This window comes from Sus scrofa, chromosome 6 (genome assembly GCF_054392235.1).
Source record: "Sus scrofa isolate SSC_HxYL_T2T_F1_AM1 chromosome 6, Sscrofa_HxYL_maternal_Yorkshire_Landrace_v2.0, whole genome shotgun sequence".
Taxonomy (NCBI): domain Eukaryota; kingdom Metazoa; phylum Chordata; class Mammalia; order Artiodactyla; family Suidae; genus Sus; species Sus scrofa.
Window position 1 is genome coordinate 2,125,384 of NC_139388.1, and position 15,867 is coordinate 2,141,250.

General features: G+C 55.8%; 1 long non-coding RNA gene and 1 other non-coding gene across 3 annotated transcripts in view; one reads left to right on the forward strand and one right to left on the reverse strand.

The window, feature by feature from the left end:
* The window catches only part of LOC146402139 (uncharacterized), a 115,192-nt gene that overhangs the window by 19,436 nt on the left and 79,889 nt on the right, over positions 1–15,867 (reverse strand). The gene's annotated exons all lie outside the window — the stretch shown is intronic.
* On the forward strand, positions 9,823–9,929 carry LOC146402140 (U6 spliceosomal RNA). Its single transcript, XR_014808774.1, has one exon. It is a non-coding gene; the product is annotated as a U6 spliceosomal RNA (small nuclear RNA).

Genomic DNA, 15,867 nt, shown 5'->3' on the forward strand with positions numbered 1-15,867 from the left:
CGGGGCTGGTAGACCCAGCGCCCCACCCTCTGCATCGACGCCCCCGCCCCGTGATGGTCTCCTTTCCTTGAGGGAGGAACGCCTGCAGGACCCTCTTCCCAAACACAGTCTCGGGCACAGGAAGGGGCTGCTGGGACTTGACCTTCAGGGACACAGATCGACCCACAACCACTGTCCCGAAGGAGCCCAGACTCTAACAGGCTGGAAGAAGCCTGCACACGCACGAGCACGCTCACGCACCCACACACCCTTGCCGGGAGACCCTCTGGTCCTGGGTCCACAGGCGTATCGCCGCCCCTGAAGGAGGACCCGCAGCAGAGGCGCTACAGCTCTGGGCGCCCCATCGCCAGGCCGGAGAGCAGCCCGCTCTGCCTCCCAGAGGCCCCCGTGCCCCTCAGGGAGAGCACGGCCGCCGTCCTCACCCCTTCCACTCATCTCATCCCCCAAAGGCCGGAGCGGACGCCGGCCCCTGCCCAGGGACTCTCCCAGCTCATCCCTGACCCTCCCTGCCCGCAATTTCTTCTTTCAACTAGAAACGGGCCTTTTATCTGAGCGCTCCCTTGAAGCGCCTACACGGTGCGAGATCCTAGGATAAGGGTGAAGAATGAGGCTCCAGTTCAGGCCTCGGGGAAATCTGAGTCTGGCCTCTGTGGGCACAGAGTCCTGGAGCAGAGCCTCGCCAGGCTGCCATCAAAAGCGATTTTAAAAACATTTAAAGGAACTCCAGAGGTCTGGGGTAAGGGGAAGCCAGCAGGGAGTGGGAGTGGGGGTGACACTGCCAGGAGTCAGGGCCCCTCCATGACAGCCCTGGGCCCTGAGGTGCGGCTTGCAAGCGGGCGCCAAGGGGGCCAGCGGTACTGACGGTGGAGCTACCTGCTCTCAGCCCAGCTCCTGGAAGTGACCACGGCCAGAGGAGGAGGCAGAAGGCCTGAGGACCACACACACACACACACACACACACACACACACACACACACACACACATGTGCAGGCATGCACGCACAGTCACACACACGTGTTCAGACACATGCACAGTCAGTCACACATATGCACACATGCATACATGGTCACACACACATGTACAGACATGCGTGGTCACACACGTGCAGGCATCTGCACACAAACATTCACACACGTGCACATGAACAGAGGCTCTCTCCTGCCCCCACCTGTCCCATCGTTACGATTGTCCCTGCAACGCTGCCCATTTTTCCTAAAATGCCCTCTTTTCTCCTCTCCTGGTACAGCTGCAGGCTGAGTTCCAGGGGTGGAACCGAACCCTCCAGGAGCCGCAGACTGTCCTTGTCCCTTGCCCGTCCCAGTCCCGCCAGAATGGCTGCCTGTGGTGCGGGCTGGTGGGTTTAAGGACGGGGTGCAGGCGCACTGGATCTCGGGCGCGCCGCGCACGGCCTCTGCTTTCAGGCGAGGTGTGGCTGGGCCACAGGCTGCATTGTCTGCAGCCTGGACTGAACGGCTGAGACGCTGGGCTGGGCAGGGGCAGCTGCAGGCCCCCGCCTCAGTGTCACCTGCCACTCGCCCCACCCCATGCCCCCCGGGAGGCCCCTTCCCCAAGGTCGGCTTGTGTATCACTGCTGGTGAGTGAGTGCATGAGGACAGGTGCCCCCAGGGACAGTAACCCCCCGCATTTGCCTGGGGCAGGGGCACCCCGCCATCCCTCACTCGCCATCTAGAGACACCCCCCATCTACAGACACGCCCTCTACAGACACCCCCCTCCGGGCACTGCTTCTGGTCTGGGCATGTGCAGGGTTCTGGTGTGGCCCCCGAGGACACACCAGCCTGGCACATTCAGGCGCCCACGTGCGGGGAACTGAGCCCCAGAGGGGCGGGGGAGAAGGGCGGGGCGCAGAGCCCTGGCCGGGAAACGCGGGGGCCCCTCCACCCTTCCCTGAGCTGTCCCCTCGGTCATCAGCAGACACAGAGACCCTCCACCGCAGCCACGGCCTGGCTCTAGCCAACCTCCTCTGCCAAGTTGTCCACGCAGCCATGTCTGACGCTTCTCTGCGTTTCTAACCCATTTCTAACTGCGGTCGTCCTGGCGGTGGCGTCTCTACGGGAACAAGCCCCTGCTGACTCGGCCTCCAGCCCGGCCCTGGTACAACGACCACTGCCTGGAAGCTTCGTGCTGAGGGGTTTACCAGCCTCACGAGGTCTCTGCAGCCAGCTCCCCCCTTCTCCCCAGTGTGACCCCCGATGCAGCCAAGAGCCGGGGAGCCACAGGCAGAGCCTCTGGTTCACTGGTTCAGCAGGAATCATTCTGGGAGTTTGCAACCGGATGGAAGAGGAGCAGGAGTGGGAGAGAACCCTGCATCACACAAAACAGGCTGGTGTGAAGCTGTTTTAACTCAATGTGAGTGTGAGTGTGTGACTGTGTGTATCTATGTGTGTGTGTGTCTGAGTGTGTGTCTAGGATCAAGATGGAAAGAACAGAGTCCTGGCTGTGGACTCAGTCAAAAAGCTTGGAGAGGAGTTCCCACTGTGGCGCAGTGAAAACAAATCCAGCTACCGACCATGAGGTTGCGGGTTAGGTCCCTGGCCTCGCTCAGTGGGTTAAGGATGGGACGCTGCCGTGAGCTGTGGTGCAGGTTGCAGACGCGGCTCGGACTCCGTGTCGCCGTGGCTGTGCTGCAGGCCGGCAGCTGTAGCTCCGATTCGACCCCTAGCCTGGGAACCTCCACGTGCCGCGGGTGTGGCCCTAAAAGGACAAAAACAAAAACCTTGGCGGGCATTGAGGAGTGACCCCCCCCCTAAAGAAAAGCCCACGCCCAGAAGGGGTCAATGTGACCCTGAAAGGGTCTGTGCAGGGTGCTTAGCCAAGGCTGCTGGGAAGGGCCGTCGGAGCAAGGGGGGCCCTCAGAAGAGTGGGCAGGGGAGGGACAGAGGCCCCGCGACGATGGAGCCGACAGTGGAGAGAGGTGTCTACGCCAAGCTGCACCACAGCCCCCAGGGCCCGGAGAGGCCCGAGCCGTCCTCCCGCGGGACCACAGCCGAGACGGCACGTCTGGACCTCAGACTGGCCTCCAGGGCTGGGAGAGGGGTCCTCCTGTTGTTTAAGCCCCCAGCTTGTGCTCGGCACGGGAAAGGGCTGCCTGGACACTAGGTGACCTCGGAGGGTACCGGCTGGCACGCAGCGGGCTGGACAGTGGCCATCGCCTGGGCAGAGGGCCGGCAAGGCCCCTTCTGTTCCACAGTCTGGAGGCGTCCCTTCCCTCCAAGACTGCCCCCCGCCCGGCTCTTCAGCGAAGCCCTGGCTCTTGGCTGACCAGCCGGTCAGGGGAACTACCCATGTGACCAGGGGGCCTGTGCTGGGCAGAGGGGAGGCCCAGCGGCCAGAGCAGAGAGTAGCCCGGGAAGCGCTGTCCAAGTGACACAGCATTTCCTCTCAGTCATCTCACGGGGGCCCCTGCAGCCACGGGAAGCTGGTTTGATAGATCCCAGGACGAAGAAACCAAGGCCAGGAGGAGAAGGAGACGGCGTCCTCGAGTCAGCCTCCCCCCCACACAAAGCCCCAGTGCCCTGCCGTGACCCCGCTTTATCCACAGCGCAGGAGGGGGTCCGGGCCTGGGCACTGTGTCTGCGTGTCCCAGGGCCACACCCAGCGGGTACTCGGCAAGTCTGGACCCCAGACGGATACCCTCCCCAGGAGTCGGGCCCGGACAGGCGGGGACAGGGCTGCACCAGGGCCAGATCCCAGCAGAGCTTTGGAGGCGGAGGAGGCAAGAGCTGCCCTCGGGGTGGGGCAGGCAGGAAGGGCTCCCGGTGGACAGGTCGCGGGCAGCTCGTGGCCCACATGGAGCCAGGAGGCGTGCGCTGCAGGGGTTCAGAACTTGGGCCCTGGAACAGCAGACCTGCTTGCGAGTCCAGCCTCGCCCTGACGGTGGCCATGCGGCCCCGCGCTCATCTCCTCTCCATGAGATGGGGCCGCAAAGGAATGGCCTGACGGCTGGGCTGTCCTGGGGGCTAACGAGGTGAGTCACACAAATCAAGGACTCTCGGGGCCCCTGCACTGACCAGGAACCCCGCTTCCCCGAGTCATGAATGGCAAATTCTTTCCTCTGCTTGCCGTTTGCCTCTAGCGCACCCTGGCCGGACGGGAAGCGGCCGTGCTGCTCTTACAGTGGAAGTTGTATGTGTGGTGCTTGCTTCCCTATGCAAATCCCCAGAGCATCGCAGCAGAGCCAAGGCCCCGTGGGCTTTCCACGTTCGAGCCCTGCCCCAGGTCTTGCAGCGCAGGTGGGGAGGGGCTGGCATCTGGCCACGAGCAGGTGTCTTCCTGCTCTTGCCGGAGGACGCACCCATCGGAGGGAGCCCACGAGCCGGCCTGCGGCGGATTCCAACAGACTCCAGGAGGAACAGGAGCCAGCACGAGACCATCGCTCCCACTGAGAATGACTAGAAACCTCGAGACACGCAGCTGCCTTTGGGGAGGCATCAGGAACTGCCAAGCGGGAAGAAGACTTTGGGGAGGGCGGGCCATGAAGGTGGGCTCCCTCCTAAAGCTCCTTTTTCTTGGGGGGGGGCTCTGTGATGGCAGGCACTTGGAGGAGGCTGAGAATTACGTGGCTTTCTACCCAGGGGCCACTGCGGGGGGCAGAGCATCAGCAGAGCTCTTGGTAGCGACTTGGAGGGGGTGTCTCAGGGCCTGACCAGTTTCCCCTTGGGGTCATGGGGTGAATTCTGGGGTTAGGTGGCAAAGGGATTTACAGACGGCCCACGAAAAGAAAAGTCACGGCAAAGTTTAGACTTTAGGACCCACGAAAGGGAAAGCCAAGGAGCACATCAGGGTCTCTGCTGACACCCTAAAGGACCAGAGGGCATCTAGGGGGACACAGAGCTTCCGGGAGAAGGGAAGGTTGACCCTCCCAGAGGAGTTCACACCAACAGGGGCCTCACAATGTGCTTTATGCAGTGTTCGCTTTTCAGTCAAACTCCTTGTCATGACAAAGGACAGGGCCACACAGCCCAAGACGGGAGGAAACACCGGTCTCAGAAAGAGACCCAGGAGGGGCCGGGTATCAGATTTATCAGGCAAAGACTTTAAAAATAACCACGCTGACTAAGTTACAAAAAATGGAGCGATGGGGAAATTCCCCAGACAGCGTTCTAGAACCGAAGGGGAAAATATGGGGAAAATATCGGAAAAGGAAGAACACCTGCTGGACGAAGCGGGAGGCAGAGTGGCAGACTGGAAGACAGGCCTCGAGGACACAACCAGATTGAGGCCAGAGAAAAAGCAATGAAATACAGAAAAGCCTGCAGACCACAAGTGGGCGATGGCCGAAACGTTAAGAGGCGTCATTGGAGCCTCAGGAGAAGCGCTAACAAAGGCCAACGCAAACCCTTATTTTCATTATCTGAAAAGATACGAAAAGGAATCAACACTCCAAACCTCACGAAATCAGAACCACAACGAATAACCAGAAAAGTCCCACCTGGCACAGAACAGTAAGAAGGACCTCTTAAACCCAAGACGAAACCTGGGAAGTAGCCAGCGGAAAACGCATCTCCTACAGCCAAGGAGCAGTGAGACCGAGCGCCGACTTCTCAGCAGAAACGACGCAGGCGCCTGGGCGACAAGGTGACAGCTGTGAAAGCGAGCACCCGCCAGCCCAGAGCTCTGTGCCCGCCTGAAGTCCCTTCGGAAGCGAGGGCGAAAGACAGACACGTGCGGGCAGGAAAAGAAAGAGAGGCCTTCCCACAGACGGGCCGGGACCACAGAGAGAGAGACAGGACCGCAGAAAGCAACAGAGACGCCAGAGCCAGGTGCCTCTGTGGGGAAACGGCCGTGAGGCCCCCTGGGCACTGACGCACGGCAGCCCCGGGCGTGGGCTGCAGGGTTTGGAGCACACGCAGGGGGAAGAGGCAGGGCCGCAGAGACACAGGAGGCAGGAGCGCTGACTGAGGCCTCAAGCGCTCCACGTCTCCTGCGTCACCAGGCCGTGGAGAGGGAATGATTTGTATGCGACTGCGGCAGATCCGGGCGCCTGATTTAATCTCTGGAGGGACCACGGGAAGACAGCAAAGTTAGCGGAAGTAGAGAAATAGTAACAATTTTTATTGACCCCCCCAAAAGAGCAAACCACGAAAGAAAGAACATGTAAGACATGGTCAAATAGAAGAATTACGGTAGGTATATGTCCAGACACCTCAGCCATGCATTAAACGCAGACAGGCTGCTGTCCTTCACGATGATTAGAGACCAGGTACAAACACCTAAACCCACCTAAATGCTGATGACAACAGACGTGTCTTAATCACAGGGAGGAAGTCGGAAAAACCAAAATATGGAGTACGAAACCATTCACACAGCAGCCAAAACAAAAGCTACACTAACATCACATAAATGAAACTTCCGAAAAGGAAGCATTACCAGAGACACAGAGAGGTTTCCTAATGATGAAATGGTTAATGCATCAGAAAAATATTAGACTCCTAAGATCACGTTTATTCCTTAAAAAGTCAACAGAACTAAAAGCAGAGGGTAAAAAAAACCTACAGTCACAGTGGGGGACAGTAACACACCGCTTTCAGGATCGCGAGAGTGGGCCTGGTTGCTTTCACGTAGAAATGCACATCAAAAGGTCTAAGGAGGCAGGAGTGCCCGCTAGGGTGCAGCCGTAACAAACCCGACTAGGATCCAGGAGGATGCAGGTCTAACCCCTGGCCTCGCCCAGTGGGTTAAGGATCTGGCGTTGCCATGAGCTGTGGTGTAGGTCGCAGATGTGGCTCAGATCCCGCATGGCTGTGGCTGCGGTGTAGGCCGGCAGCTACAGCTCCGATTTGGCCCCTCGCCTGGGAACCTCCATATGCCGTGGGTGTGGCTTTAAAAAAAAAAAATGTCTAAAAAGACTAAGCAAAAGGCTAACCGGGCCTTTGGGAAAGCACCCGCTTTGTCCAAACCCCGACCAGCGGCCAAGTCCAGACAGGATCACAGAGAGTCCTGGGCGCACTCTCGTCACGAGCCGAGCAGTGCATCCTTTCGGAGGGAGCACAGCCTCTCTGGAGCAGGCCAGTTCTGAGTGGACACATGCTCCCTTGTATTTAATTCCTCTGCCCAAATTCTTGGCTCTTGTCATTCAAAAGTAACCTCAGTATGTCCTCAAGGTAACTCATTTCAATGTATGAACAGTTCCCTATTAAAAAGCCGTGGGGCAGAGGCTGGGCCTTCCCAGCAGCCAAGATAATAGTGGCACCTGATGTGGGCTCTTTCCAAACATACCTTAAAATGATGCAGATCAGGAGTTCCCATTGTGGCACAGTGGAAATGAATCTGACCATGAGGTTGCAGGTTCGATCCCTGCATTCCTGGCCTCACTCAATGGGTTAAGGATCCGGCGTGGCTGTGGCTGTGGTGTAGGCCGGCAGCTGTAGCTCCGATTCGACCCCTAGCCTGGGAACCTCCATATGCCGTAGGCGTTGTGACCTTAAAAAGCAAAAAATAAATTAAAAAAATGTTTAAAATAAAATAAAATTATGCAGATCAACAGGAGAAAAACCACACAAATGCCATGCCTTCCACATAGCTACATGACAAAGAATGCTAAAAATGGTACATTGTCTGTTGATAGAAAAAATAAACAATAATTTCAGACAGAGCTATTTCTTGAGCTCCCACTGCAGCAATCCGGGGGGAAGTACAAAAAGTCTGGAAAATAGAAGCAGAGACCGAGCTAAGAGCACTCCCAGAAAGGGAACATCTATTGCAAATACGAAAATAGAAGACGAGTCCTAAGAAACCAGAACGCTGCCTACAGGCAAGGCTCTTAGACGTGCACGTGGCCTTGCGGGAGGCCGTCTCGGGAAGACGGCTCTTCTGGGGGAGAAGAGAAGGCGCTCTTCGAGAGTGAGGGTGACAGGGAGAGAATCAGGAGAGAAGTGTGGGACCCGAGACACGAACCCATGGAAAAGGGCCACCCTCACCCCACAGGCTCCTGCCTTCCTGAACAGAGAGCACTCCCGGGCTTGGAGCTCTGCAAACCCCTCCACTTGCCAACCCTGCCCACGAAACACAGACACATACGAAGTCTTCATCTACAAAATAAAGGATTTGCCAGCTCTGAAGGGGGTCAAAAAAACAAAACAGGAATCGTCCAAGCTTCTCGATTTTCCAGTCTCCTCCTGGCTCAGCTACGTTCAGAGCCATCAAACAGAAATACAGCTCTCTCTCTTCATGGGTTGTGTCTGTGTGTGTGTGACCACATGTGTACGTACACGTGCGCGCGCGCGCACACACACACACACACACTATGAGATGGAGGGCCTGGGACTGAGGGAGGACGCAGCCGAAGAGGGAGGAGCTGCTGTAAAAGACAAACAGAACATGAGGATCCAAACACTTCCGGTCCCTAAGAACTGTGACCCTCCACCTCCAATCCACACGAGCAGAGGACCCCAGGAACATAACGCCCCCAACCCATCAGAGTCCCAAACACTCCCTTTCGCCAATAAGAGTCGCCTTGAAATGTGCATTCAAAGACTAAGAACAGAAAGGGACACACGCCCGCGCCCGCACGCACACACAACCCCAGGAAGAAATAAATTAACACTGCTTGGACTCGAGAAAGAAACAGAGAGACAAAAGTGTGCTGAAAAGTGAAGACTAAACTAAAAGCTGCCCCAGAGAAATGGCTTGAATGAAAATGTGATGACGCTCCTGAAGAAGGCAGAAAAGCACGCGCGGGACTGAACGTAAGACCAAGGGAAAAACGCAAAACCTCAGAGGAAAGGAGACGGAAATCGGAGACAGGCAAAGAGAGCCAAGGCTGTGCAGTGAGAGGCGCGGAAAGAAAGACGGAGACGCGACCAAACCTTCCAGGAGCAGAAGATCTGGGTCCCCACACCTGGATGGCACCAGCGGCGACCTGAGAACGTGCACTTGGGTAAAGAGCTCGGAGACACAGCTCAGTGAAACTCTGAGACCTTGCAGATCAACTCCTCCGGTCCTCTGGGCAAAAGCAGCAGAGAGCCTGAAAAGGCTAAACAAATAAGTAAATTAGACGAACACCGACCAATATGCAAAGCAAGGCAACTGAAGTTCCTTTTACAGTAATGGAGAATTAATCCCTGGAAAGTTGGTTCCCCTACAAGTAACATAAACCCGAGACAAAATACGAAAAAACAATGCCCGAAGGAACACGAAAGCATCTAAAAGCAGGCAGAAAATGGAAGCGTGTCTACAGACAGAAAAAGAATATGACGCCGGGTATATTCCCATCTTGATGGTGTTCTGTCTTGGGGCCAAGACCAAATACACGGCTAACATTTTAACAGGAGACGGCCGATCCCACTGAGCTGAAGAAGCCAAGGACAGCACTTGTGGAGGTCACAGAGCCGGAAAGAAGGAGGTAAGTCAGGAAGAGGTAAAACTGAGAAGACAAAATTCTCTGCAGAAACTCTGCCCAAATCCTATCTGACTTTGAACTGCGCATGCATTTATTAAGCTAAGTGAATTGGCCAATAAAACAGACACACACACACACACGAAATCAATACATACCAAAGGAACATTACAGAATCCAAAAGCTATACGGCAGAGTAGTCACATTTTTTTTTGGCCTCATCTGTGGCATGGGGAAGTTCCCAGGCCAGCAATTAAACCTGCACCATGGCAGGACCCCGTGCCACAGCAGTGATAACACCGGATCCTTAACCCACTAGGCCAGCAGAGAACTCCCGAGCAGTCACATTTTAAATATTTCAAAAATTTAAAAATACAGCCCACAATGGAATTAAACCAGGAATCAGGAACAGAAAGATAACTTGATGATTCAAAGATATATGGAGATTAAACAACATACTTCTAGGGCTCGCTTCGGCAGCACATACACGAAAATTGGAATGATGCAGAGAAGATTAGCATGGCCCCTGTGCAAGGATGACACGCAAATTCGTAACACGTTTCATATTTTTGTGTAGGTCGCAGATGCGGCTCGAATCTGGAGTTGCTGTGGCTATGGCGCGGGCCAACAGCTGTAGCTCTGATTCGACCCCTAGCCTGAGAACATCCATATGCTGTGGGCGTGGCCCTAAAAATAATTTTTTAAAAAGTTCAAAAAGAACGACACACTTCTAAATAACACGTGGGTCAACAAAGAAATCTCAAGAGAAATTTTAAAATATTTTGAACTAAATGAAAATGAAAACAAACAAAAAAAAACTGTAGGAGGCAGCAAAAGCAATGCTTGGACGGAAATTTATAGATTTGAAGAAAGGCCTAAAATCGATCATTTATGTTTCCACCTTAGGAAGCTAGAAAAGGAAAAGTACATTAAACCCAAAGGAAACAGAAGAAAAGAAATAATAAGAATTCAGCAGAAATCAATGAAATTGGAAACGACATCAACAGAGAAAAATCAACAAATCAAAAGCATGATCATTGCTTATAAAGATCAATAAAATCATAGTCAAGCTAACTAAGGAAAAGAGAGAGAACGCAATTTACAGTATGAGGAGTGAATCAGATCCCATGGAAATTAAAAGCAAAACAAGAAGAAACTAGCAACAAACAAGTGGAATTTGAAATTAAAAACACAATGCAATTTACATTAGCACCCCCAAAATGAAATACTGAGGTATAAATCTAACAAAATTCGTATATGCTCTGAGAAAAACCACAAAACTCTGATGAACCAAATGAAAGAACTAAATAAATGAAAAGATATTCCATGTTCATGGATAGGGAACTCAATACAGTAAAGCTGTCAGTTCTTCCCAAGTTGATGTATAGATTCAATGCAATTCCAACTAAAATCCTAGAAGGCTGGAGTTTCCACTGCGGCTCGGCGGTTAAGGACCCGACGTAGTCGCCATGAAGATGTGGTCTCACACCTGGCCTCACTCGGTGGGTTAAGGATCTGCTGTTGCTGCAAGCTGTGGTGCAGGCCTCGGCTGCAACTCCAATTCGATCCCCAGCCTAGGAACTTCCATATGTTGCAGATGTGAGCATAAAAAGAGGGGAAAAAAATCCTAGAAAGTTATTTTATGGATATTGAAAAACTAATAATAACGTTAATACGGAAAGGCAAAAGACCCAGAATAGCCAGCTCCATATGAAGGGGAACAAAAAGCTGAGCTTGCCCCAATTTATGACTCGCGATAAGGCTACAGTCATCAAGACAGTGCGGTACTGGCAAAAGAACAGACAAAGGGATCAACGGATAAAACAGAGACCCAAATCAGGCCCCATAAATACGGTCAACTGGCCTCTAGCCAAGGAGCAAAGGCAACGCCCGGCAGCAAAGAGAGTCTCTTCAGCACGCGGTGCTGGAACACCTGGACGTCCACACGCAAAAGAGCAACCTGGACACAAACCTTACACTCTTTGCAAGAATTAGCTCGTGCTGGATCACAGACCCAAATGCAACATACAGAACTCAAGACCTTCTTGAAGATGACACGGGAGAAAACCCAGATGATCCCGATGCGACACCAAAGGAACGACCCACGAGAAATACAATCACCAGCTGGACTTCATGGCATCAGGAACCTCTGTTCTGTGAAAGACACCGTCGCAGAAGGCGACAAGCCCGGATTGGGACAAAAGATGGGCAAAAGGCTCCTCTGACAAAGGCCTGTTATTCAAAACATACAAGGAGCCTCACAATTCAGCGATAAGAAGATAATTCAACTAAAAATTGGCAAAAAGACCTGAACAGACGCCCCCCCCCCAAGAAGATGTGTGGATGGCAAATAAGCATCTGAAAAGGCCTCCATCATCCACCATCACGGCATCAGGCAAGTGCTCGTTAGAACCACAACGAGACACCACCACACTCCCATCAGAACGGCCCCCCCCAGCACACCCACGTCACCCAGTGCGGGCGAGGCTGGGAGGACGCGGGAGCTCTCCTCCCGCTGCTCAGATGCAGCAGGGAGGCCACTTTGGGGGACAGTCTGGCCACTTCTTACAGATGCGCACATCCTCCGAGGGGCTCAGCTGCGCGCCTCGGGGCTGACTCAAGGGAGGTGAAAAGACCCACAGAAAACCCTGCACTTGGATGTCTGCAGCCGCTGTGGACATCACGGCTAAAACCTGTAAGCCACCGGAGGTCCTGCAGAAAGTGAAGAAACACCGAACCTCCAGGCAGCGGAATATTATTCGCCACTCAAAAGAAATGAGCTGTGGGAGTTCCCGTCGTGGCTCAGTGGGCTAAGAACCCAACTAGTATCCATGAAGATGCGGGTTTAATCCCTGGCCTTGCTCGGTGGGTTAAGGATCCGGCGTGGCCGTGGCCGTGGCCGTGGCCGTGGCTGTGGGGGAGGCCGGCAGCCGCAGCTCTGATTGGACCCCTCGCCTGGGAACCTCCATAGGCTGCAGGTGCGGCCCTAAAAAGACCAAAAAAAGAAGAGAAAAGACAAAAAAAATGAGCTGTCGAGCCATGAAAAGATGTGGAAGCACCTTACACGCGTGTTACCACGTGACAGACGCTGGTGCGAAACGGCTCCGTCCTGACTCCAACCACAGGACATTCTGGAAAAGGCAGAGCTGTGGAGGCAGGCGGCGAAAAGGTCGGGTTGAGGGCGCGGGGAGGGAGGAAGAGCAGGCGGAGTCCCGAGGACCTGAGGGCCGTGAAACCGCTCTGCACGCCCTGTCACGAGGGACACACGTCATTACACGTGTACCAGAACCCGGCGGATGCACAGTCCCGAGACGCCGTCCCGCCGCTGCGGGCTCTGGGGACATGACGGCTGGCCTGGGCCGGGCAGCGCCCCCTCGGCAACGTCCCCCAGCACGGCACCTGCACTTTGGCGGACCCACGGTGGTATTTTGCACCCTCAACAAACAAGACAGAGGGGGGGACTCCCAACGGGTCACAGACAGAAACAAAGGACCCTAACTGTACCTCGCAGGCGGAACAGCTGGGGAGAGAGGACGCACGCCCGTCCTTGGGGACAGCAGTGTGATCAAAGGCAAGGGGACGCGTAAGCCTGTAACACCCGGTTAATAGGTCTGTTTCCCGCGCGCCCTGCGTTAGCGCGTCTGAAACTATTTTCTGTTTATTCGAGGGTTGAGCAAATAAGGGAACGCGGAAGAGAAGGGCAGCCAGGTTTCCTCCTTTGTCGTCTTTTGCCTTTTCAGGGCTGCACTCAAAGCATATGGAAGTTCCCAGGCTAAGGGTCAAATCGGAGATGCAGCTGCCGACACCACAGCCACAGTCACGCCGGATCCTTGACCCACGGAGCGAGGCCAGGGGTTGAACCCGCATCCTCACAGATGCTAGTTGGGTTCCTTAGCCTTTGAGCCACGACGGGAGCTCTGGAAGCCAGGTTTCTCGCTGTGGGAGGAGGGAGCAGCGAGCGTGGAAAGCGGGGAACAGGTGTGAGCCGGGCGCTCGGGGACGGAGCAGGCGGTGGGAGCGCAGGTGGTCCACGGGACGTGTGCGCATCAGCTCGGGGAGCCCCGGAGGTGGGCGTGTCTGGTGTTTGCCTTCCTCCCTCTCCTCCACGCTGCTCCCCGCCCCCGGCCGCCCCTGCCCCCGAAAGGTCCTGGGAGCACTGGGCCTGGGAGCACCGGTCCTTTCACCAGTAAAAGGGGCTTCTTGGGCAAAGCGCCGGGTTGCAGGATGCATAGGATGAGCCTGGAAGTTCCCTTTCTGACAGAAGCACAGGAGCGCTCGAAGAAAGACGGGGCCATGTCAAAAGGACAGGGGAAGTCAGGTGGAAGGGGTCCCACCGGCCAAATGTGGGACAATTAGGGCATCGGAATATCTAACGACAGCAGTGATTCCAACCCACAAATAAAAAGACCCATGAGGTCAGCTGACACAAACATACACAGGAAAACAGGGGCTCCCACTGTGGCTCAGTCGGAACGAGTCTGACCCGTAGCCATGAGGATGTGGGTTCGATCCCTGGCCTCGCTCAGTGGGCGAAGGATCCGGCGTTGCCGTGAGCTGTGGTGTAGGTCACAGACACTGCATGGATCCCATGTTGCTGTGGCTGTGGTGTAGACCGGCAGCTGTAGCTCCGATTCAACCTCTAGCCTGGGAACTTCCATGTGCCACAGGTACAGCCCTAAAAGGCCACACACACACACACACACACACACACACCCTGTAAGTAAATGGGAGAAGCAAAGAAACACTCTCCGAGGCACGTGCGCGTGCACACACACACACACACCCCGTAAGTAAACGGGAGAAGCAAAGAACCACTCTCCGAGGCAGAATTCCCACGGGTCCGGGCAGGAGAAATGACAGCGGCGGACCAAGGCAGTGTGGTAACTGGAGCCCAACGATGTGCAGGACCCTGCACATTCCCGGGCACGCACGGAGCGTTAGCGACCGCTGCAGTCACCGTGGGCGACAAGACTGGCTCCAGAGACACACACAGGCCCCGAACACCCTCACCCAGGAGGGTCTTTGCCATGTGGCTGAGCGAGTGACCTGGAGACCAGGCGAGTTTCTTGGCACTGCCCGCAGTCACGTGCATCCCTGTGAGAAGGAGGCAGAAGCACGTTTCAGACAGAAGAGGCGGCAGCCAGGGGCAGGTGGGGCAGGCCAGGGAGATGCGGCCTCACGCCCAGGGACACCTGGACTGGGAGCCGGAAGGGGCAAGAAGGCCCCTCCCTGGGCCTCCAGGACTCAGGGGGACACTTCGGTTGTTTGGGACACCCCCACCCTGTCCATGGTGCTTTGTTACAGCAGCTGCAGGAATCTAGTACAACCAGCTGCTGCCCCCGGGCCCCCCAGGTGGTCAGTTTCCATCAGGCGAGGGGCCCACTGGCTTCTGGCGCCTCTGGTCCAGAGGCATGGAGGGCACCGCCTGCCACACCTGCTGTTCCTGCCGCACCTGCTGTTCCTGCCACTGCTGCCCCATTGCAACTTCAGCTCCAGGAGGCGCCAAGCAGCCCAGCGAGGGGCGTCCTGCCAGATGGCTGGCCCGCAGCCCCCGGCTGCCCCGAGGGGTCAAGGGCAGACCGAGGCTGACAGAGGCCAAAGAACCCAACAAGCTCCAGGCTGGTTCCTGCACCAGGAGTAACCTTTTTTTTTGCTGCAAAGTATCTTATTGGGAAAATAGGCAGAAATTGAATTCAGTCTATAGGTAATAATAGTGCATTCACGTTAATTTTCTGGTCTCAAAAGTTGAGCTGTGGCCAAGGACAAGGAAACACACCTCAAGTATTTGGGGGTGAAAATCAGTAAGTACAGGAAAAGTCCCAGAGGAGGCCCGACGTGACTCTTGTCCCGCTGCCTGGGACGCCGTCCCCAGCCCGCCGCCCGCCAGCACCAGAGCTGGGGTCACGGCCGACGCGAGTCTGGGTCCTTCTTCGCAGCCTGAAGGAGAACCGTCTCCACTGGGCCTCTGCATCCGATGGCAGCGGATGCTCCCCGGGGCCTCTTACAGATCCCAGCCCCCCGCCCCCCCGCCCCCCCGCCGTCCCTCGGGCTGTGGGGGCTGGTGCCCCTCGGCCACCCCGTGTCTTCCTGCCCCCACAACCCTCCACAGCCCGGCCCCCTTCCTCCTGGAATGCTCCAGGCCTGGCCCTGCCGCGGCTTTCCTTGGCTTTCAGGATTTCTTTCCAGGTCCCTGTTAAACCCGTCATTTTTCTGGCCTTGGGCACCCTCACACACACCCTTCCCTCCAAGACGGCTGGGAAAGGCAGCTCCCTCTTCACCGAGGCTGCGTGACTGTGCAGCCCTGACTCTCCCCGGGGGCCGGCGCTGTCAAGGGAGTGGCCGTCGTGACCACCTGTCGGTGGCTCGCTCCATGTGACTCGTGGAGCTGGCTCCGGGCCTGTCCTCTGCTTGTGCAAGCTTTACGGGGCATTCCAGCGTGACACCCGGGCCTCCAGTCCACCTCTGGGGTCGCCCCGTGGCAGCGCAGCCCATTAAGCTGGTGCTAGGAA